Raw genomic sequence first — 22,910 nt, 5'->3', positions numbered from 1 at the left:
AGATGTGAAAGCAAATCTCGTAGAAACTGTGCAATATTAAAAAAAAAAGAAACATAATTGCAAGTATATAAATAAGGATAATTAATTAAATAGAAAATGAAAATACAGGATGCGTACACATTTCCACACATGAGAATTTAATCTTTTAACAAAAAAATTTAAGGCCCTATTAGCAAAAAGATATTGAATAAACTAAAGCAATTATCTACACCAGAGCTTCACTTGCAATACCACTCTAGGTATAAAACCTATAAGCCAGGTATATTATTATTAAACATAATCTAACATTTAACTTATTTATACAAAAAATTCAAGAATAAATACATCTTCATAAAATGTTTCAAGTAATTGCCATTAGATTATAAAATTTCTTGAAAGATTTATATTTTACATTTATAATAGTCAAACATATTTTAAAGAAAATTAGTGATTTTACATTTAAGCTTTACTAACGGGCCTCATTTCGTCATATACTTGCACAGTCCAGAAGTTTATGCAGATTTTATGTATAGTGGCATGGGTTAGATTGAGAAGTAAAATAATAATCAGCACGATTCGTAAATGACTGACGTTCACGTGATTGGTAAGTGTTGTAGATTTGCTGGAGTAGTAACCCAGTTATTACACAATATTTAATATAAAGTTCCGACAAGCTGCCGAAGCAACAGAGATAAGTTGTTTGTATTATTCGAAGTCTCGTTAGATCTAAGGAATAAAGTTTATGTTAGTTTTGTGTTGTATCTTGCATCCAAAATAAGGCTTAAGCAAAAGTAATAACTCACATCATACATAGAGATAACTTCTGAGGATTGATTACAAATAATTAAATTACATTTTAATTAAATAACTAACCTGAGTACCCTTTAATGACAAATTTTGCAGCAAAAATACACTTTTTAAGAAAATAAATTAAGACTCAAATATCTAATCACAGCAAAGTGCACTATAATTACATGTACACGAACAGTGGACTCTGCGGATGAGTTTGTAACAAGGTTGGTTTTCTTTTGGAACAGATATGTTTCTTCCACTACAGTCAAATTAAATGGAAGAAATTAACAGATTAACTTATTTGAAAGTAAATATTTTGTTATTTTTGCACTCAAATGCAAATTAATTAAATATTTTTTTTCCAGAAAATGTAGTGGAAGTGGTAAAATTCCTAGTCATTACAGATGATTAAAGCAAAGAGGTTAAGTTCTGACTAACAAGAAGCAGCAAGTAACTTGGGAGGGGTGGATAATGATACAGCACTTTTTATGATACTTTTCAAATAAAGAGTTCAACATTTCCAAAAATCGCACTTCATTACATTCTATGCATTATGCATTACATTCTGTTGTAAGGTGGAAACGAGTGCATACAGTTTGAGAAATGTAACATGAATAATGTAATAAAGTTGAGAAACATCTGAATTAAATACAGAATGAAAATATTAGTATCTAATAATGTCATAAGCGAATTCTTCAGGCCGTTTTTCCCTGGTATAGAAGAATTTGCCAAGCATGTTGGGAACACATCATTCCAAAATCTTATTTTATCCTGATACCATTTGCAATACGTTAAATCTCTATGTTTCATTTCTGATTAAGTAAGTAACATACCAAAGATTAAAAGTTCAGTAGAATTAGAGTAAATTTATCCTCTCAAAATTACAAAATAAATTACAGCATGCAATAGCAACACTGTTCTGTCTTATACACCGTTTTCACTGTGGTGTTAATAAACTTTATATTTTAATTCCTACTTTAAAAATCAAATTTTCTTGTATTATTTCTAAATAAGAATTATTTTTCTAGTTCATGTGAGCAGAAAGTCGGTTTCAGAACCTATCTAAATTTACAGATGTGAAAGCAAATCTTGCAGCAGCTAAGCAATATTTAAAAAAAGAAAAGGAAAAGTTATTTCAAGCTAGTACAAGAATAATAGTGAACAAAACATGGATTATGATGATATAAAAAAATTCTGAAGCTCAAAAAGCAGTTTCCTAATTCAGGCTGATTTTTTTCGGCCGTGGAAAACCAAGGGAAAATGTGAATGTGATTAAAGGGAAAAGAAACTTCAAGCAACCAGCCCTTCCAACGAATAAACACAGCAAAACTAATGTGAAGCAAAATTGTTAGACTTCCGTACCTTTATCTATTTGAGCTGCAGAGGAAGGAATAAGAGACACCTTCCTTGCACCAGGATTGATGCAGTGCTGCAAAGTTTTGATAGTCTAAGGGGGTGTGGTACTTTTGCTTACATCCGGAGCACAGTACCTTGACAGTGGCTTAATGGTACTTCTGCACAGTACAATTTCACACAAGTTGAAAAGCAGGAACACTTCTGTGCAAAGAAATATCATTGCTGTATGGGTAATAGCAGTTTGTATATTTTAGTGGCATTTCTACACAAATCACATCTTGGCAACCTTTTGATAGCTTGCAACAACTTTGATTATTAATGTTTTATAAAAGTCCAAGCTACTGGATTATAAAAATATAGATTTTTGCAAAATGTTTCTGTTATGGATAAAGAATGATAAATAGCATAAAATACCTTAAAAATATGCAAATATCAGAAAAAAAGAAAACACTTTAAGGCTCAATTTCCTTATAACTAACTGGTAAAAGCATTGAAATTTTTACATTTCTTTTGATGTCCTTGATAATGTATTTTCTACTTTTATTTTATGTTCCAAATAGGTCAAGTTAAATTTTATAAATAGGGTACAACATGTAAACATAAATATTTATAAAATTATTTTAAAACATATTTGGAAATCAAGGATTTATTCATTGATAAACTCTGTGAATGTTACTGTGAAAAAATATAGTTATTAAATGCATCTACATTTATAATGATTACAAATATTATCTAGATACATAATGTCCGTAGCATTTAATTATAAACAAATTAAAATTTTGTTGAAAAATATATTTATAAAACTATTTAAGCAAGAATTGTTAATACTAATAAGCAATCTCTTAAAAGGTGTCATATAAAGCACGGTCTATGAAACACATACCTACAGTGGAATATTTAGAATGTGTATTGTTGAATTCAAAGATAAAAAAAAATTGATAAGTATTAAAATAATTATTTCCTTAGATGTTTTAATAATTCAGTTACAAGTTTTAAATAATATTAATAACACCTTTTTTTAATACTTTCCCAAAATCCTCATAGAAGGTACATGGAAATCAGAAACTGGCATCAATATTTAACACATTTAACTATTTAAATAAAAGGTGCTCTAATTTGAAATGAAACAAACAGACCATTAATTACAGCATGACTATGATTTTTGGTTTTAAAGATGCCTCAGAAGCTGGGTTACATTAAAAAGAAAATCATCTGATATTTGAAAAATTATTTCAGAAGGAGGCTCTGTAAATATAAAAGAAATAATGCATGATTTTAAATCAACAATAAAGTAAACTTTAATTTTAATTTTTGCACTTGTTGACGAGATAAAATCGAATTACCTTAAAATTCTTTTCTAATGTAATATGCAAAAACTTATGGAAACATTTCATTCAAATTAAAAAGTATTCTCAGTACTGGAAAAGTATAGTATTTAATTCAGTTTAGATTGAAATGCTCTTAAAAAATGCATTGTTTCACATAGTTAAAACTCTGAAATATTGTAGAATAAGAAAATATATACATTTATACTTATATTTATGACATAATTACGAAATGTTTACCTCTGAACATGTCAAAACTTATAAATCTTAATGGTAAATCATTGAATGTTTTGATAAACAAGAGGGCTATATCACTGTTTCAGGGAAGTGTATGGGAAAACCCAGTTTGGGCATCACCTATCCTTCCATCCTGCAGGACTTGAAGAAAAATAGCTCTTTTAGAAATCAAAATTAACCAAAACTTAAAAGCCAAATATGTCTGGAATCTTTACAGAATAAAACTGAGTGCTTTATTTTCACACTGTGTACATATATATCATTTTATGGTACTATTCGCTTTTGAGGGCCGTAAAAAATCGCCAAACTATTGTTAATGCCAGTGCTGCCAAAAATAATTGCGGCAGCCCTAACACAAGAAAGGAAGTATAATAGTAAATAACTATGTAAGATTGATGTTTTAATTTAGATGAAAGGTTAATTTCATATAATATTTTTTTATTATTATAATTTATATAAAAAAGGCTAAACATGACTGAATGGAAGCATAAGAGTAAATAACTATTTCAGATCATTATTATAATTTATATAAAAATTGCTAAGTATAACTGAATGGATGCTTGTATCGCTATTTTGCTATCCAGTTATTTCTAAAGCATAATTTTATCTCGTTGGTTGTTCAAACATAATTTTCTATGATGAATTATGCCTTTTCTTTGAAAAAATTCTCGGTAAAGTGCAGAATTGCCCACTTTTTTGTTTGCCGCTTTTTACAAGGGCAAAAACAATTGGATTTTTGTCAATTTTCTTTTACTTTTTAAGTGAAAATAGGTTGATGTGTACATAGGTAAACTAAAGGGTGGGCACAGTGCCATTTTTCTGCAGTTCTGGATTTTTTTTTTTTTTTTAGTGAAAATAGGTCGATGTGTACATGGATACCGAGCATGTGCAATTCTTAAAAACGTGTCCAGCAGTGGGTGATTCTTCACTTTACCCAAAATTCTGTTGCAGACTTTTAGTCATGGGCAATTTCCAAATTGTTAAATCCATAGGATATCAAAAAAGGATTTGAAAATTAAACTAGCATTTCAATGGCACCTTAAGAAATATAGAACTATATAAACTTATGCAATCTGAAATCAGCACGTATGCTAGATTTGGCGAGCTGTTAAATGGGCACATTTGCTAGATTTGGCACTTTTGCACACACATTTTTGCTGCAATTTTTTTACGGTCCTCAAAACGGAATAGTATCCATTTTATAAATCCAACTCAAATTAGAAAATAATAAACAGGAAAAGATTTATTGTTAATTGCATATTTATAAAAACACATTTTCCCTCCTTCTGTTAAAGAAATAAAACTATCGCCATTTCTCCAAACAGAAACTTTTATTTGTCATATCTAGATGTTCATGATTTTAAACACACAAGAAGAATCATCCACTTATCAATAACTTTACTATATAGTGATAACTAGTAGCAAGCATAACTAACTAATATTTTTAAAAAAGCAATTTTCTTCATCATATAGCAAAAATTTAGAATCTCAATTATTACCTTGTATTCTTTGGGTTCAACTTGAAAGATGACGAGTTTGCACTATTTACTGGCCACTTAACAAAAGTTTCCTCTTCTTCCACCTCTCGACTCTTTTCCTCTTTTCAGACTTATCAAAGGTAAAGACATATTGTTTGCACTTATTGATGATTCCTGAAGATCGAGGCAAGGTGTCTTTTATGAAGCTCAACCAGGAACTTTCTAAAACACATAATATATTAATTACACCATGAAAAATTATAAACAAAGTATTCATATTTTATTAAAAATATATCTATGTAACAACAGTGCAAGATGTTACATCAAGTTATCTTTTTACTCAGTACATTAGAATTTTTCAGTATCATTTATTTTATTGTTTATCCAATTTGAAGATTTCTCAAAGGAATCGTAGACTAAACAAGTCAGTTTAAATATAATATATATATATTTACAAAAGTTATTTTACAAGGTTTCTGAAAACCTGCAACACAGCATGAAGATAAATATATAAGTATGTTGAAAACTGTTTTAAAATAAATTTCTCACTACTTTTTTAAGGGAACATCTGCAAAGATCTGATGGATTGTGTATAGTCATGCATTTTCACAGCAAAACTGTCATATTTCTACTTAAAACAGGAAGAAAATCAAAAGCAAAGTGTTATAAAGTAAAAATTTAATCAGTAAAACTTTTAAAGATAGGGCAACACAAAGACTGTAATTCTGCTTTTTTTTTTTTTTTTTAAAAAAAAAAAAAAAAAAAAAAAAATCTCAAATTACTTTTGTAAACAGAAGCAAAAGGAATTTCATTTGTCATCAAATTGGGTTCCAAACTAGAATTTGGAAAATCGCAAAACTTGCAGATTCTCAATAACATAATTTTTTAAACAGTTTTAAGTTTTGATTGTGGCTTAAGCCACACTGATCGAAAGAAGTCTGATGGTATTTCCTCAAAGCAAATTTGCAATCAACGATAATCATAAACACATGATAAAAAAAATTGCACTAATTGTAATTTTATCATAAAATTATCCGATCTCCAATTGTTTTTATCTTGTACTCCAATCTGCTTCTTTCATATGACTGGTATCAGACATTTTCTCCATAAATCCTGAATTAATAAACTGAATTTCTTTCTCATCATTTTATCAACTTCACTAACTGTAAAGAGCTGAAACGGGTGAACTTTTGTTATAGAAATGTATGTAGTTAAAAACAAATTATATGTAGAAATTTTGTCTTAAATAACCTAATCATGACCTAATGAAACTTTCATTTTTTTCCAGCTCCCTTGATATTATAGCAGTTTGTTTATTATATTCAAGAAGATTAAAAGAATCGCCAAATTTCCTGGAAAACGCAGTTTGTAACAGTCCAGCTTCATCCTGGAAATATGTACTCATATATATTGTTACGAATTTGCTATTTAAAAAGCTAATGTTAGTTCAATTATAAATTAAATGGTTTTATTTCTCGCGCAGTGCAGCGCGTGACGAATATTAAAAGAAAGCTAAGCCGGAAAAATTAAAAATACAAGAGCGCGTGCGTTAAATAAATAAATATCTCTTTTTGATTTCGAGAAAGTACTGGAAAATTCTAGCGCGTGATTTTAAAATCTTATAAAAGGAGGAAAACATCTCAGTTCGTAGTTGTTGCTTGCTTAGTTTGTTGTTGTTTAGAAAACTGCTCTTGTTGATTGTAGCGAATTCGCGGATTAGCGTTCTTTAGCTGTTTTGAATTACGTTCTATTGGATATTTGAGTAGTTAAAAGATAACTACTGTGAGATATTGTAATACTGCATGATAATTTGAGAAAATTTAAGCATTTTTGTTGTGATAATAATAAATTTTTGTTCATTTTTCATCGGACTTGTGCATTCATTTCATAACGAACCCGTACGCACGCAACAATATGTACACTTTATGAGTTGGAATTCAATTTATAGTAAAAGCATAAAATACATTCAATTTAATTCGTGTATTATGATTTATAAATTGTGTACCTATTTCTTGATACACAAACAGATATACATTATGACAGAAAACTGGGAACATGGAGTATTATCTTCATTCTCTCTTACAACCAGAACATTTTGCATTTCTTATTTCAGAAAACTATTTTCCCCCGATGAAGGTGATTTTCATTTCACAAGAACTGCAAATATCACTCTAAAATAAAATTAAATACGTTAAAGTTAAATGAAATGATCATATAAATGATACACAATAAAATTTCCAAACTCACACTGCAGAAGCACCTCAAAAAAGAATTTTAATAAATATTTTTTAGAAATTTAAAAAGCAGTTCTTTTGTAGTAGTTAGATATATTATGAATTAAAATACCTTGAATAAAAAATAATTCATGGACACATGTATTAACATTATTTATGGTATAATTACAAATGATAGCTGGCATTCTTTCCTATAAGACAAGAACATCTTAACACCAGTTGAATGCATAATTTAACTATTTTTTTCATTAGTCCTTTTAGCTAAGTATGTTTAAGTTTTTTTTTGGCAACACACTGCTTTTAAATAGCTCATATTTTCAATCAATAACAGATTAATCTTCAAATTTAATCAAATATCTCAAGATTTTTCAATTGGCAACATTTAAAGAATCCACTAGCTGCAAAAGTATGTGGAGTATATTAAGGCAGTTATATTTCATGCAGTTGGCAACGGCGTTTTACTGTCTATCAGTTTCTGAGGCATGATCGTGTCAACAAAATTGATTTTAACTGAACAGTAAAATTAAAAAATGCATATGACAAACTATAAATTCTAAGAAATGCTACTATGTAAATATACTCAAAGCATACCTGTATAGTACTAGCTTTTATTTTACCAAAATTATCAATTAAACTTCACTGAATGGACATGTTGTTGTGAATAGCATTTGCTATTATCAGTAGTTTACTTGGCTCAGATTTCATATAAAAGGATTGATCTGAAAGTCTGTTATAATAAAGAAACGAAAAATGAAACTTACATGACCCTGCTCCCCCCCCCAAAAAAAAAGAAAGAAAAGAAAAACAGCTACATGTGTAAAAAATAATAAATAAGAATCTGCATAACCTGAGGAGTTTTCAACGTCAGTAAAACCCTCATCTTCAACAGCTGGAGAAAAGGTGAGTTTAAGTGAAAACATCAGAGAGAAATTTTAGAACATTTTAAATGGCAGAAAACAAAGCCAGTGGCGGCATCTATTGACCAAAAAATGGTAAAGAAAGAAAATTCTTGGGAGGGACAGTTTCGAGAATGTTTGGAGATTGACGGCATTTATTGTCAAGCAAAGTCTTACTTGAGTTTCATCATATTTCCGTTTCATATACAAAGAAAAACACAGTAATATTAAAAAATATTGATAGTTAAAATTTTTTACAAAATCACATATATACCTGAAATACTCTATTTTGGCTCTATTTGAATTCTTTTCTTAGTGTTGCAGTTTCACAATTGTTGTGATACTCAAGATGATACAACCTTTACATTATAATTCAAAACACATGTACATACATGTGTACACATAAAAATTTTAGCAACTTACCTCATTATGTAATTTATTTCAAATTATACCATTTTTTTATTAGGCTACATAATTTGTTTACCAAAGGCTAGTCATAAGAATTTAAGCAACATGAAGAAAGAACAAAATGAAACAGTAAACAGAATAAATAACAAGTAAAATAAGCGTCAGTGTTATTGGCAAAATTAAAGATGCATGATTGTCATCACAAGAAATATAATTCTAATGTAAAAAAGACAATGTCAGTAAACTCATTTAAAATTATAAACCTATATTAAGTATAGACAAATATGCTACTGTTTATCTAATTAATTAGCATTTCTAAAAAATTACATAGTATTTTATTGAAAACAAGTAATTTTTTTTTGTCTTTTTTTTTTGTCATGGTCACGTGGAAATGGGCACAGATAAAATCGATGAGTGGCAAGAGTTCCCGTGGGCATGGGGTTTGGGACTCTTGTTCTATGTTATTGAGAGATAAAATAATTAAGATATTTCTAGTCAGTAATTTACTTGATGAATGAAAAATTAAAATAGAAATAAGCACATTTATTAATGCAAAAACTTTCTCTATGCTTTTATATTAGGGTTCTTTTACATCAACTTTTTTTCCTTAATATACAGGGTGATTATAATTAAAGTTTAAGTTTCAAAACGCTATAAAAAAAGAACCACTCATGAAAATGACGTCAAATTTGAAAGGAACGTTATTGAAGAAGGCGGAAAGCGTATGGTAGAAGAAAAAATTTAGTTTCAAAAGTTAGCAACAGATGGCACTGCAAGCAGAAGAAGACGTAAATTAAAATTTTACTTAAATTTCAGTGTTATAAAGCCGCCAGGTACCAGGCTGTTCCTCATTTCGCGTCTCAGACGTTCGCCATGGGTGTTTCACTGCAGGATCGCGTCTGCTGGTAAAGCTGTATTACAAGAATGACGATTGTGCAAGAGTAGCTCTGCAAAAATTCAGGACACTGAAGGGTATAAAAGAAGGCGTTGGTCCAATGAGTGTCGTAGGTCTAAAGAAAATGAGGCAAAAATTCGGAACAACAGGTTCGTTTGATGTGCAATCTGGTAGAGGGAGAAAACGATTGCATTTGACGGTAGTTGAAGAAGTGGCCACAGCATTACAAGAGGGGTCGGCCGGTGGTGTGCAACCGTGCAGTGCACGAGAAATTGCCTGAACATTGGACAGGCCTACGAGCGCGGTGCTGAAAATTGTACGAAACATCCTGCAATGCTATCCGTACAAAATTGGCCATGTGCAGGAGTTGCTTCCGTCTGACTTGACAGCTAGGGAGACGTTTGCGTTAGAATTCCTGGCTCGCATGGAAGTGGATAATGAATGGCCGTGGAAAATTGTGTGGACAGTTGAAGCCCATTTCCATCTGATAGGATACGTGAATACCCAGAATTGTCGAATATGGGCAACAGAAAATCCACTGGCAACGCACCCCTTACCACTTCATCCTGAAAAGGTCACGGTATGGTGTGGCTTTATGGCATCATTCATCCTACAACCATATTTTTTCGAGCAGACGGGTGCTTCCGGTCCTGTTATCGCAACCGTCACTGGTCAGAGGTATGCGTCGATTTTGCGCAACCACGTGATTCCAGCTCTGCAACAGCGTAGACGTGTGGATGAAATCATTTTTACGCAAAATGGCGCTCCTCCGCACATTGCACATCCCGTGAAGCAGCTGCTGAGGGGCCATTTCGGATATGCTCGAATTATCAGCCGTCATTTCCCTACAGCCTGGCCGTCCCGATCGCCTGATCTTACTCTGTGTGATTTCTGGCTGAGGGGATATCTGAAGGATGTTGTGTTCCGTGCTCCAACTGCAAATTTAGCGGAATTAAAGGCACGCATTTCGCAACACATTCTGAACATCACCCCGGAGACACTGCGATCTGTTGTGGAACATGCTGTTTGTCGCTTTCAAGTTGTTGCACACAACGGTGGACACCATATTGAACATGTTTTGCGCCAGTCTCGCGACAGTTCCGAACTGCTTTGATGAATGGTTCTTATGCGGTATGTCGCCGCAAAACTCTTGAACCCGGTTTGTCCCTTTCGATGTGATATGTACAGTCATGCAAATAAAATTATTCAACAATTCTAATTTGTCAATGCGTTTTAATGTGTAACTTCCACCTTAACCCGTTGTTTTACGAATCATTTCTCGTTTCTCGTCGTGATTCTCCCGCTTACAGCGCCATCTGTTGCTAACTTTTGAAACTAAATTTTTTCTTCTGCCATACGCTTTCCGCCTTCTTCAATAACATTCCTTTCAAATTTCACATCATTTCCATCAGTGGTTCTTTTTTTATAGCGTTTTGAAACTTAAACTTTAATTATAATCACCCTGTATATAGGTAATAGTGAAGTTCAGATGCAACCTATTTCCATTAATTCAGTGGACAGCACTTATATTATGCACAATGGACAGGATGAAAGGTATTTGGTAACTAAATACTTATTTGCAAATTCATCTATGGCTCAGTCGGCACGTTTTTTAATGTAACCACGTATACCCCAGTTACAAACTATACAGATTTAAAAGGAAAAAAATATTCTCTATGATCCTTTCTAATTAATTAAAACAGTTGTGCTCAAATAAAAAACACCAAAAATAGCTTTCTGTAAGAACCTGGCCCACTGGGTTCGACCAAAGTTTGTTTCCACACGAATGACCAGTCACATGAGTGATTTTGTGGTTTTCCCCATGAATACAAGCCAGCTTTCCTGAGAGAGTCCTCCACAAAGGCATCCTTTCCCTCGGGCGAATGGCCCTCGCATGGTTCATCGTGATCAAAATGATCTAATGAAAATTTAAAAATTTGTGATAAAAATTTTCTTCCCTGAATTTCTTTTTCCTTCGACTCTTTGTGATCCACATTCTTCTGACAAAAAAAAATAAAGCTTCTGCGAGTTTTATCAGAATGGTTGGCAGCTGTACACATATAGTTACTGCAAATTAATTTACTTTCACTTCCCTTTATTGAGTTATTCTACACAGCAGAACATTCACGAAGTTTTAGGGCTGATCTACCTCCTGTTCTAAAATATTGCATAGTTTAATATTCTTACCTTCTTATTTTCTATTCCTCAGATACTCTGACATAGTTGGGCTGTATAGATGAAGCAACTATACGCATGGACCCATGATAATAATAATTTTTGGCAAGAATTAGATAAGTCATGTCGAAGAAACCTAGAATAAAAATAAATAAGACAGAGAGATTACAATTAGGAAATATTTTTATCACAAAATTTATTAATTAAAAAACAAACCTCACTACCATTATAAACGACCTATTTTGGAATAAAAATACAATTTTAAGAAAATACTCCAGTACCTAATCATAGTGAAGTGCACTATGATTGTGCAAGGACAGTTGACTTCGTAGATGAAACAGGGTAACTTATTTCAAAATAAATGTTTTCCATATTCAGCAATCAAATGCAAAGTAATTAAATAATTTTCACCCCCCAAAAAAAATTACTGATAGTGTGGTAGAATTTTTATTCATTTACCTACAATTAAAGGTAAGAGATTAAGTTCTGATTAACAAGAAATAGCAAGAAACTGGGGGAGAATTATCTATTACTTTTTGTGATATTTTTCCAAAAATTACTTTACGAATGCCCTTTTCAGATGCATTACATTCTTTTGCGACGTGGAAGGAGTGCATATGGTTTTTGAAATTTAACATGAACAATATAATATGTTGTTGTTACATATGAACAATATAGTTAAGAAATTTTCTAACAGCCCTTGAGGCTCGGAAGAATAAGCAAATTTTCTCTTCTCTTATATTTATCAATTCAAAACTACAAAATATGTTACTACACATAACAACAAAATTGTTCTACTTCTAGATACTGCTTTTACTGCGATGCAAATGAATTTTATAATTTAATTTACTTTTTAATGCAAATCTGCTTGCTTTGTTTCTAAATAATTGTGCTATTTTTCTTACACATGAGAACTGAAATTCAGTTTCAGAATCTATCTAAATTAACAGATGTGAAAGCAAATCATGTAGTAACTACACAATGTTTTTTAAAAAAGAGAGCAACATTATTGTAAGTATATAAATTAGGACAATTAATTAAATAGAAAATAAAAATACAGGGTTCAAACACATTTCTGACATGAGAATTAAATGCTTTTAAGGAAAAAGATAAAATTCTCAATGCTAACATAACCATCATAATATTAATTAAGGAAACAGAAATTCAATCTACTAAAGCAATTATAATGCTTTTCTAATAAAATCTGTAAGTCAGATGTATTATTATTAAACATAATCTAACATTTAATCAAATAACTTCAGAAAAATAGTCAAGTAATTAGCATTAAATTATAAAATTTCTTGAAACAGTTATATTTTACACTTATAATAGTCTCATATTTTAATGAAGATCAGTAACTTTTCATTTAAGCTTTACTAACAGGCCTCATTTTGTCATGTACTTGCTCAGTCCAGACGTTTATGCAGATTTTGTGTCTAGTGGCGTGGGTTAAATTGAGAAGTAAAATAATAATCAGCATCATTTTTAACACACTGATATTGGTATGGTTAGTAAGTGGTGAAAGCTAGTTGCACTTTGTCTGTCTGACCCAATTAGTGTCGCAGCTTGGTGTAGATTTGCTAGAGTTGTAACCCAGTTAATATACAGTATTTAATATAAAGTTCAAGCAAGCTAAAGAAGTCTCATCAGCAGCAAGGATTAACGTTTTATATTATCTTCTATATTTTTGCATTGTATCTTACTTTCACAATAAAGATTAAGGGAACGCGATAACTCAACATGTAATGATAACATCTAAGGGTTGGTAAAATTAATTAAATTCAGTAATTAGATACTCTTAGGCATTGTAGATTTACAGTTACTATTAATTTTTTTATTTCTAAAAATATTCATTACAAAAGCGCTAATAAAATCAGTATCTAAGAACACATTACAGCAGTTATAATTTATGATATTGATTCTAAAATGATAGAATACATTAAAATGATATAAAATTTGAAACATTTCAGATTTTAAATTATGTCCAAAGGGGCATTTTTTTAACATTTTGTGTGTTAACTTTATTTATTAAATATCATGTTCTTTGCATTTAAACCATAAAATTCAGTTCAACAGCAATGTCGCAAAATAATTTTAAAATGAGCCTATCTTTAGAATTTTCAATACACAGTCTCGCACGCTGGAGACAATCCCTTCCCCGTACAATGTTACCACTGGTCACTTTAAAATCGTAGAGTTTGTTAACCCTTTGATGCACGGTGGTTGCGCCCTGAAACCACCAATTTTCAAATTTTTTCTTCCTCTTCCTTCCGAAATTTTTGAGTGAAAATCAATTGATTACTGATCTTTTACCTCTAAATAACACAAAATGACTTCAGAATCATACATGTTTTAGGTCTTAGTACTTCAAGTCGGATGCCTTTTAAAATTCGCTTTCGATGAGACAAAATAACTTCCTTTTATTAATATAAACAACTTTAAATTTCAAAAGTTATTCATCGCACATCATGATTTCTAATATAAACAATAAAAAATAGCAATAATTAAACTGCATATATAAAAACAACCCTCTATATGTATGGCATTTGCTTTGTGGTTTCAGGGTGCGACCATTGCCCCAGAGCATTGTGCATAGAGCATTGTGCCACAATGCTTTAGAGGCTCAGTGGTCGCGTCTTGAAACCACTGCTCTTCACAATGGCGTTTGGCGTTTGCTTGCTTCTCGAATAGGAATGTTTATTTTTACCCGGACATAGATAAGGGGTTTTGAAATCACAGAGTTATTTTATTACTAAACAATACATGCACCTGCCCAGTAAAAAGGTCTTTCTTTTCCAGCAACTTCAACACACTTGCTCCCCAAGCTAGTATTGTGATTTTATAAATTCTTTCCTGTGGTTTAAATTTAATGTACATATACTTTGCTGTAATTAAAAATAGAAATCGCATAAAGTTTTATTTAAATTTAAAATATTTTATGAAAATTTTGGAACGAAATACGAATTAAATAAGTGCGAATGGGAAAGGAATGATCCCTATCAAAGCCAAAAAGACTAAGCCCCTCCTCATTAACATAAAAAACCCACAAATGTCATGTGCCAGATTAAAAGAAACTAAATAATGCTGGACATATACCAGTGAAATTTAGATCCAATGAGTGTACATTTTCTAGCACAAGGAAGAAACCTCATAGAAGAAGATACATGTGGCGAAACGTGCAATGTGGGCAAGCACGTACCAAAAAGACAAAAGAAAAAAAAAAAAAAAACACTGAGTCTTTTTTTTATCCTTATTGTACTGAGTTTTTTAATCCATGTAGCCAAACGTCCTTATTATGTAGGTACTTTCACTGCTATAGAAAAATTAGATAAATGTTTATTTTTTAATTTTTCTGACAATTTACTTAAATATAATAAAAATAAATAATGTAATATATATATATATATTATATATTATGCAATTCCTACATGCATTTTGTTTTAAATTCGTAAATTTCGTCATTTACTGGAAACGTGCACGGAGAAAGGTAAGTTTTTTTTCCCTACTTACCTCGGTAAATTTCAAGTCCTTGACGCGCGGTGGTTTCACAGTGCGACCACCACCCTCAGAACAATGGGCAAGAGTAGATTTTCTTAAATTCATATATTATTTGTCTCTAGGATCATAATATTCAATTTCTAGAGTTTTTAGTTAAAAAAATTATAAAAATAATATCATGCGCATCAAAGGGTTAATCAAAAATTCGTTAAAGTTATACTAAATATGAAATTGATAATAAAACAAATTCTAAATTTCAAAATTGGTCTTCCACATGCCCATATTCATAGGAGGATTACATCATTCAAAATTTGATGGCTCTATGTACCGTTGTTTTATCACAATGTGAGAAATATACATACATTCATGCAGATTTTTCATTATTTAAGTTCTTCAAATACAATGCAGGGCTCTAACATTTGGTGGCAACAGTTTGAAAAGTGATTCGTCATTTATAGTGATTCAACAGAAAATCGCAAAACAAAACCAATAGTCCTTTAGGGACAAAGCCCCTTTGGAATAAAAAGCTAAAAAAATGTTTTGTAGCAGTAGCACACAACAAAATATTTATGCAATTTTTTAATTTGAAAATTTTCCTGATATTTTAGCTAATTTACATCAGTTCTCTTCTCTTAAGCATTTTTTCAAAGTTTATTTGTTTCAACACACCAGTCAATATTTCCACTAGTCTCTCCTTCATCTTCTAATTTATTAATTTTTCAATAATAAAACCTTGAAGTACAATGTTCTCTCTCTTTGTGTAATCAATTTCTTCTTCAATAAGTTCCCTCCTTATTTTAGAATTTCCAGATTTAATTGAAGATTTCTGTTATTCTAAAGAACTGCTTCTATTTAGAATGTATAGATAAAACTATTTTTAATGCTAATTTCTTTAGTTGTTCTATTAGCACTGAAAATAAATATGAAATTATATATGATCAGGGCCAGTATGGCAAAATTTTTAGTATTTAATGAAACAGGGAGCAACAAAATTTAGAGATGGCAAATTTTTAGAACTTAGGACAGCACTAGGCAGCTGAATTTAGGACTCATTGGAGATTAAAGCAGATTTTATATATATAACCAATATTATTTTTTTTAATATTCATTAAAAAAGCATTATTAAATTCACAATCTAAGAATATTTTACAGTTTAAAATAACAGATAACTACACATATAATTTATGACATTGATTCTAAAACTATATAAGGATAATTATACATTAAAGGCTACAAAACATATATTTTGTAGTTACAACATACAACAAAATATTTATGCATCTTTTTAATTAAAAAAATTTGCAGATATTTTAGCCAATTTTTATCATTTTCCTTCTCTTTAACATCTTTTCAAAGTTTATTTGTTTTAATAAACAAATTAATGCTGCACTAGTCTCTGCTTTATCTGATAATTTATTAGGTTTCCAACAATCTACCATTTCATTTCAGAATTTTTAGATTTAATTAAAGATTTATGCTATTCTAAGAAGTTGTATGTATTTAGAAAATATTTAAGACACTGTTAATGTTATTTCTTTAATAATATGAATATTGAAAATAGATATGAAATGATACATAGCTAAGAGCGGCACAATTTTTTTAATTTAGTGAAGCACAGAGCAACAAAATTTAAGGATGGCAAAATATTTAGACTACAGAATTTAGACCCACAGAGATTGTACCAGGAGGCAAAACGACTAGCAGCAACCTTGTGTAGACATAGGAGATGAATCTTTTAAATTGTCAGTTTTAATTTTTGTATTACTAGAAAAAATTCTTTCCTACAGATCCCAGCCCATGTAAATTGTAGATTAAAAAACAGTTTTACAAGTTTTTAAATCTGAACATAATGTGAAGATAAATGTATAATGACAAAAATCAGTTTAAAATAAAATTTTAGTGATTTTTTTTAAAAGAAAATTTGTGAAGCATACAGGTTGTGTATAACTCTAAGGTCATGCGTATGCACAGCAGTGCTGTCATATCTTTAACTTGTGTATGTTAGAAAGGACAAAATTGGCAGAAAATTATTTCCAATAATTAAGAGATGTAGAAATTTTAAAATAATTAATAAAAGCAGTAATTCTGATTTTGTTACAAAATTTCATAAATCACTTTTATACACAGAAACAAAACCAATTTGATTCATCATCAAATCTGATTTGAAACTGGAATGGCTGAGACCAAAAAACTGCAAACAGATTTTCAATCAAGCACTTTTCAAATTATTAAGTTCTGAATGTGATTAAAGCCCACATTTATGAATAACGAAGGTCTGATGGGCAATATTCATCTTCTCAAAGCAAATGCATCACTGACCATAATTAAATTACATAATATGGCAACATTTAAGCTTATAAATGAGATTAAACTCTTGGCAGCTAGCCCTTTTAAAGAAAGGGATAGAATTAGGAGCAAACTTATAACTTTTCCATAGCTTAAGCTCCTCGAGCCCTTTAGAAATCAAAAAGATAATTTTAAACACTAACAAATATTTAAATATTTTATGTCATTAAAAACTTTTTTTGGGGGGGGGGTCGGATCTATTTATTTCATTTAAATTGAAAAAATGCAACAAAAATATTCAAGATTATTTTTCATATGTATAAAAACACACTTTTATTTATTTACTTCAAAAAATAAAACTACTGACAGTTAGAAAAGCAGTAATTTTATATGCATTTGTGATTACAAACATACACATATATATATATATTTAATATGTGAAATCAACTAGTAACACCATCCATTTTCTGGTGAATAATAGTTTAGCACCAACAACAACCAGCATGTTTAAAAAGCAGATTCTTCAAAATACAGTTAAATTTTAAAAAATCAGTTATTACTTACTATTCTTTGGGCTCAATAAGACAGCTGTTTCATGCTGTTCACTGCCATATAGCAAAATTTTCCTCTTTTTTTCTGCATGACTGTTGTTCATCTCATTTTATACTTCTTAAAACTAAAGATGGATTGCTTTCTGTTGATCAATGGTTATTTAAGATCAGAGTATGATGCCTTCTGTGACACTTTCGATACAATTATCAGGAACTTTCTATAATACATAATATATTAATTACACTATAAAAAAATTAAGAAGACTACAGTGGAACCTCAAGATAAGAACACCTCTAATATACGAGAAATTCGAGATATGAGGAAAGTATGAGCAAAAAATTTGTCTCTATATATGAACATTGACTCAAGTAACGAGCCGGGCTGTTGGTATACGTGGCGCTATTTCCCGATTCGGCCCGACTCTGACAATCCCCTCGTCAGGTCACTTGGTGTTCTTTGATCTTGTGCGTGTGCACTTGGCGTTTGTGCGCTTGTGAATTAATTGTTTGTTACATTTAACGTGAAAATAATTATTTCGCAATGCCTGCCTCCCAAGAAGATTGTTGGCTCAGATAGTGCTGTAAATAAAAAGAAGGAAGCCATGGCCATTGAAATTAAGAAAAAAATCATAGATGAACATAAGCGTGGTGTAAGAGTGATGGAACTGGCGAATACTTATGGTTGTTCGACATCAACGATCCACACTGTTCTGAAGAAGAAGGAAGAAATTAAACTTGATGTGGCCAAAGGAGTTACCATTACTTCCAAGCACCATTCAAAACTCTTAGAATACGTTGAGAAGCTGTTGTTGGTGTGGATTCACGAGAAGCAGTTAGAAGGCGATTCAGTTTCGGAAGCTATCATAAATGTAAATTATGGTTATATTATTTACCATTGTTATTTATTAGAAAAATGTATTTTTATGTTGATATTTTTGGAGGTGTAAAACACATTAACTGGATTTCCATTATTTTCAATGGGGAAGTTTGTTTCCAGATACGAGAAATTAGCTCTATGAGCTCAATGCTGGAACAAATTAAACTTGTATCTTGATGTTCCACTATATTAACAAAACACACAAATATTATGATACATATAGTAACAGAATATGATGATTCAGACATATTAAGTTACCTAAATAATATTAGAATATTTTACCGTTTAATATATTTTAAAGGTCTGTCAAAGAAAAGGCAAATCACCACTGGAAAAAAAAAAATTTAAATAGAAATCGCGGAAAATGGATTTTCAGTTGGACTCTTTTTAAAAAAGTTTTAGTTTTCATTGTGGTTTAAGTTGCAATTTTCACACAAAATATATCACTGATTATAGATATATAATACACAAAAGATATACTAATTGTAATTTGATTATAAAACTATTGGATTATCAACTGATTTTGCTTCGTGCTCCAATCTGCTTCTTTGGACAATGGAAATCTCTTCATAAATTTTGAAAATACTTCCATTCAATTCAATATAGAAACCTGTTCAAATTTATTCCATCAAATAAGAAAATGACTGTGTAAATTTTGGGACAAAAGTACTTCTGGTTGCAGTTTCAAGACAAAAGTTGAGTACTTTCTAATTATCCACAGTGATCTCCTCTCAAAAGTTGTCACTTAGTTTTCATCAAGCTGATATGGGAAATACCACACCTAATATGAAAATGGTGGCCGAACTAAAAATTCCATAAAAGAGCAATGAATCAATATAAGAAATACCTGTAGTAACACATTTACTTTTTTCCAAAAAAATCTTTTTTTTTTCATTGTTGTTTTCTCCATGTACACAGTGACTTGCATTCTCTTAAAACAAACATCAAAGAATAACTGCATAAATTTAGAATTGCATATGTTGTTCTTCCAATGCACACTGCAATCTATTTTTGCTTACAAAATTCAGAGAATTGTATAAAGTTGGCATTGCTCACAAATTTTGTTTCGTAAGCTTCAATCGTTTAAGAAGTACAATTTCATGGAGTGCAAATTTTTGCATTCTTTTTGCAGTTGGGGAAAAACACATTTCTGAAGAAATGTAATGCTTTTTTTCTCATCATCAGGCAAACTCCATAATCCCATAATGACTCCTTTGAAGAAAAACAAATGTATCCAATGCATAATTAATGAGAATAATTAATGTCAAACTTGAGCGTGAAAATCCACACTTGCCTGCTGCCCACAAACCTGTGTTGTTGCATTCATACGTTTTGGAGCCGCCTCGGATAGACAATTTTAGAAAAATAATAAATTGCCTTTGGAATATTTCTCAGCAGGATGCAGATAATCAGAAAAAAAAAAAAAAAAATACCACCACTTAAGCATAAATAACTCTTTTAGCAACTAAAATGATAAACAAAAAGATAAGACAAAAATATTTAGATACTTTATACAAATAAAATGGGTTTTTATTTCCATTTTCTATGCATACCTTGCTCTCCAAAAAATCATAAAAGACTCCAACTTTATATCTTTCACAAATCTGTTCAGATTTTTGCGTTTGCTGACGATATTGACATAGTCGCACGCACTTCACACTTAGAGAGGCTTTTACATCTCTAGAGGTTGCAGCCAGCAAAATGCATCTAGCAATCAACCAAAATAAAACTAAATACATGCCATGTGGTAATAACAGCAGTCTCTATTTTGAAATTGGGAATTACAAATTTGAAACTGTTAGCAAATTTAAATATTTAGGATCAGAAGTTAATACTCTCAATGATTTAGTGCCCGAGATCGTAGTAGAGTCACAGATGCTAACCGATGTTTTTTCAGCCTAAAAAAATACTTGAAGTCTAACTTCATTAGCAAAAAAACGAAAATTTTAATTTAAAAAAGCTTAATCAGATCTATTATTACATATTCTGATAAAACCTGGGGAATGACAGAAAAATCTAAAAGTATCATTTCTGTCTTTGAAAGAAAAATTTTGAGAAGTATTTTTGGTGGCATAAAATGTAACAATATCTGGAGAAGAACTCTGAATTCTAAAAATCCTTTAAAGAAATAGATATAGTAAAATATATACGGATTCAGAGATTTAAATGGGCAGGACACCTGTGCAGAATGGATGAAAATCGAGTAACTAAAAAGATCTTCTCAGCCAGACCATTCGGCACCCAAAAAAGAGGGAGACCTAAACTTAGGTGGCTCGACTGTTTGGAAACAGACTTATTTATTTTAAAAATAACCAATTGGATGTCCATGGCCAGGGATAGAAGAGCTTGGAATTCGATTCTGAGGAAGGCAAGGGCCCATCCTGGGCTGTCTGACCATTGAAGAAGAAGATGCATACATTTCATTTCAAAATACCCACTCGAATTAGAAGAAAGGAGGGAAAAGATTTCTTGCTATTTACATATATGTAATAGCTCAGCCTCATTTCTGTTACTCAATAAAACTATCCTCAGTCAGCCAAACAGACAACTTATTCGGGATACCTACACTTTCTTGATTTTACACACACACACATAGATATATAAAAATATAATACATACAAAATGCATAACATGTAAAAAATTAATTAAAAGCATCACATTTTATCTGGGCTAAAAATTCTTATTAATAAGAACAACAAATTCACAGATTTCACTAGTGAATACAATATAATGCAGCAAAGTTTTAAAACTCGATTATTACTTGGCTGCTCGATGGCAGCAGTTCTCTTTTTACACCTAATGAAACTAAAGATACACTGTTTGTGTTCATTAATGATTACCGAAGATCAAGGTATGGGATCTTATATGAAGCATTTTGTTTGTTATAAAAAACTTTCTAAAATTCAAAAATATTCAGTTGCAGCATAAAAGTTATTAAGAAAACTATGTATTATTAAAAATACATCTTTGTGGAAACAGCAACAGATCATCAATTTATTGTCTCATTACTTAACATATTACAATTTTTAACTCTCGTGATTATACACTTTGCCTTGTTGCTCCATTTAAATGTTTGTCAAAGAAAACACTCATAATTTTAGACTAAAGGAGACAATTAAAATATTCTATATATTTATAATGAATTTATTTTATCAAATTTCAGTAAATCTGCGATGTAACTTGCAGATAAATATATAAGCAAGTTAAAAATTATTTTAAGGAAAACTTTTAATAATATTTTGAAGATGGGTCCATATACAAAGCCTGCGGATTGTGTATGATTAAGGTGACATGCATGGGCAGCAATACTGTCACATTTTCAAATTATTTATATTTAGAAATGACTAAAATTAAATTTAATGTTTTATATATTTAATCAGTAAAAGGGTAGAACTTTTAGTATGGGTACAAGAGACAGTAATTCTGAATTCCATAAAAGATTTCAAAAATCACTTTCATATGTAAAATATGTAGAAATAAAATAACTGGATTTGTCACCAAACTTGATTTGAAAGTGGAATCGCTGAGAATGAAAAACCTAAATGCCTATGGATTCTCAATCAGACACATTTCAAAATAATAGCTTTAAATGTGATTTATGCTCACATTGATGAATTAGAGAACTCTGATGAGAACTATTTATTTTTTTCAAAGTAAATGTAACAATAAACAAAATTATAAGTATATAAAAATATGAAAAACATACTAACCATAATTTTACTATAAAATTATGAATTTTCATTTGTTTGTTTCAAAAGGAAACTAGGTGTTTTTTTGGGGGGGGGTGGTCACCTAATTGTAAATCAGATAAAATTTACAGATTTGCTAAACCTTGGAATCTTGAAATTCTGAAATTAAGTCTGTTTTTTAAAGTTAGATATTTGTCATTTTCAGGAGGTGTTTATTTTATATCTGAGATGCAT

At 30.5% G+C, this 22,910-nt stretch overlaps 1 long non-coding RNA gene across 6 annotated transcripts in view; it reads right to left on the bottom strand.

Moving 5' to 3' along the window:
* The window catches only part of LOC118191003 (uncharacterized), a 77,775-nt gene that overhangs the window by 29,681 nt on the left and 25,184 nt on the right, over window positions 1-22,910 (bottom strand). For 5 of the 6 annotated variants that reach the window (XR_015040127.1, XR_015040128.1, XR_015040126.1 and 2 more), the window contains 3 exons: window positions 18,124-18,328; window positions 11,788-11,911; window positions 5,189-5,389 (listed from right to left, as the gene is read on the bottom strand). This is a non-coding gene — a long non-coding RNA (uncharacterized LOC118191003). Of the gene's footprint in view, window positions 1-5,188; window positions 5,390-7,172; window positions 7,339-11,787; window positions 11,912-18,123; window positions 18,329-22,910 lie in introns of all 6 variants that reach the window. The other variant, XR_015040125.1, reaches the window with a different exon arrangement.

This window comes from Stegodyphus dumicola, chromosome 3, assembly GCF_044657685.1.
Source record: "Stegodyphus dumicola isolate Sdum_Otavi_A_Nest chromosome 3, ASM4465768v1".
NCBI lineage: Eukaryota > Metazoa > Arthropoda > Arachnida > Araneae > Eresidae > Stegodyphus > Stegodyphus dumicola.
Note: the sequence above shows the minus strand (reverse complement) of the source record. Positions and strands in the feature narration are given on the sequence as shown.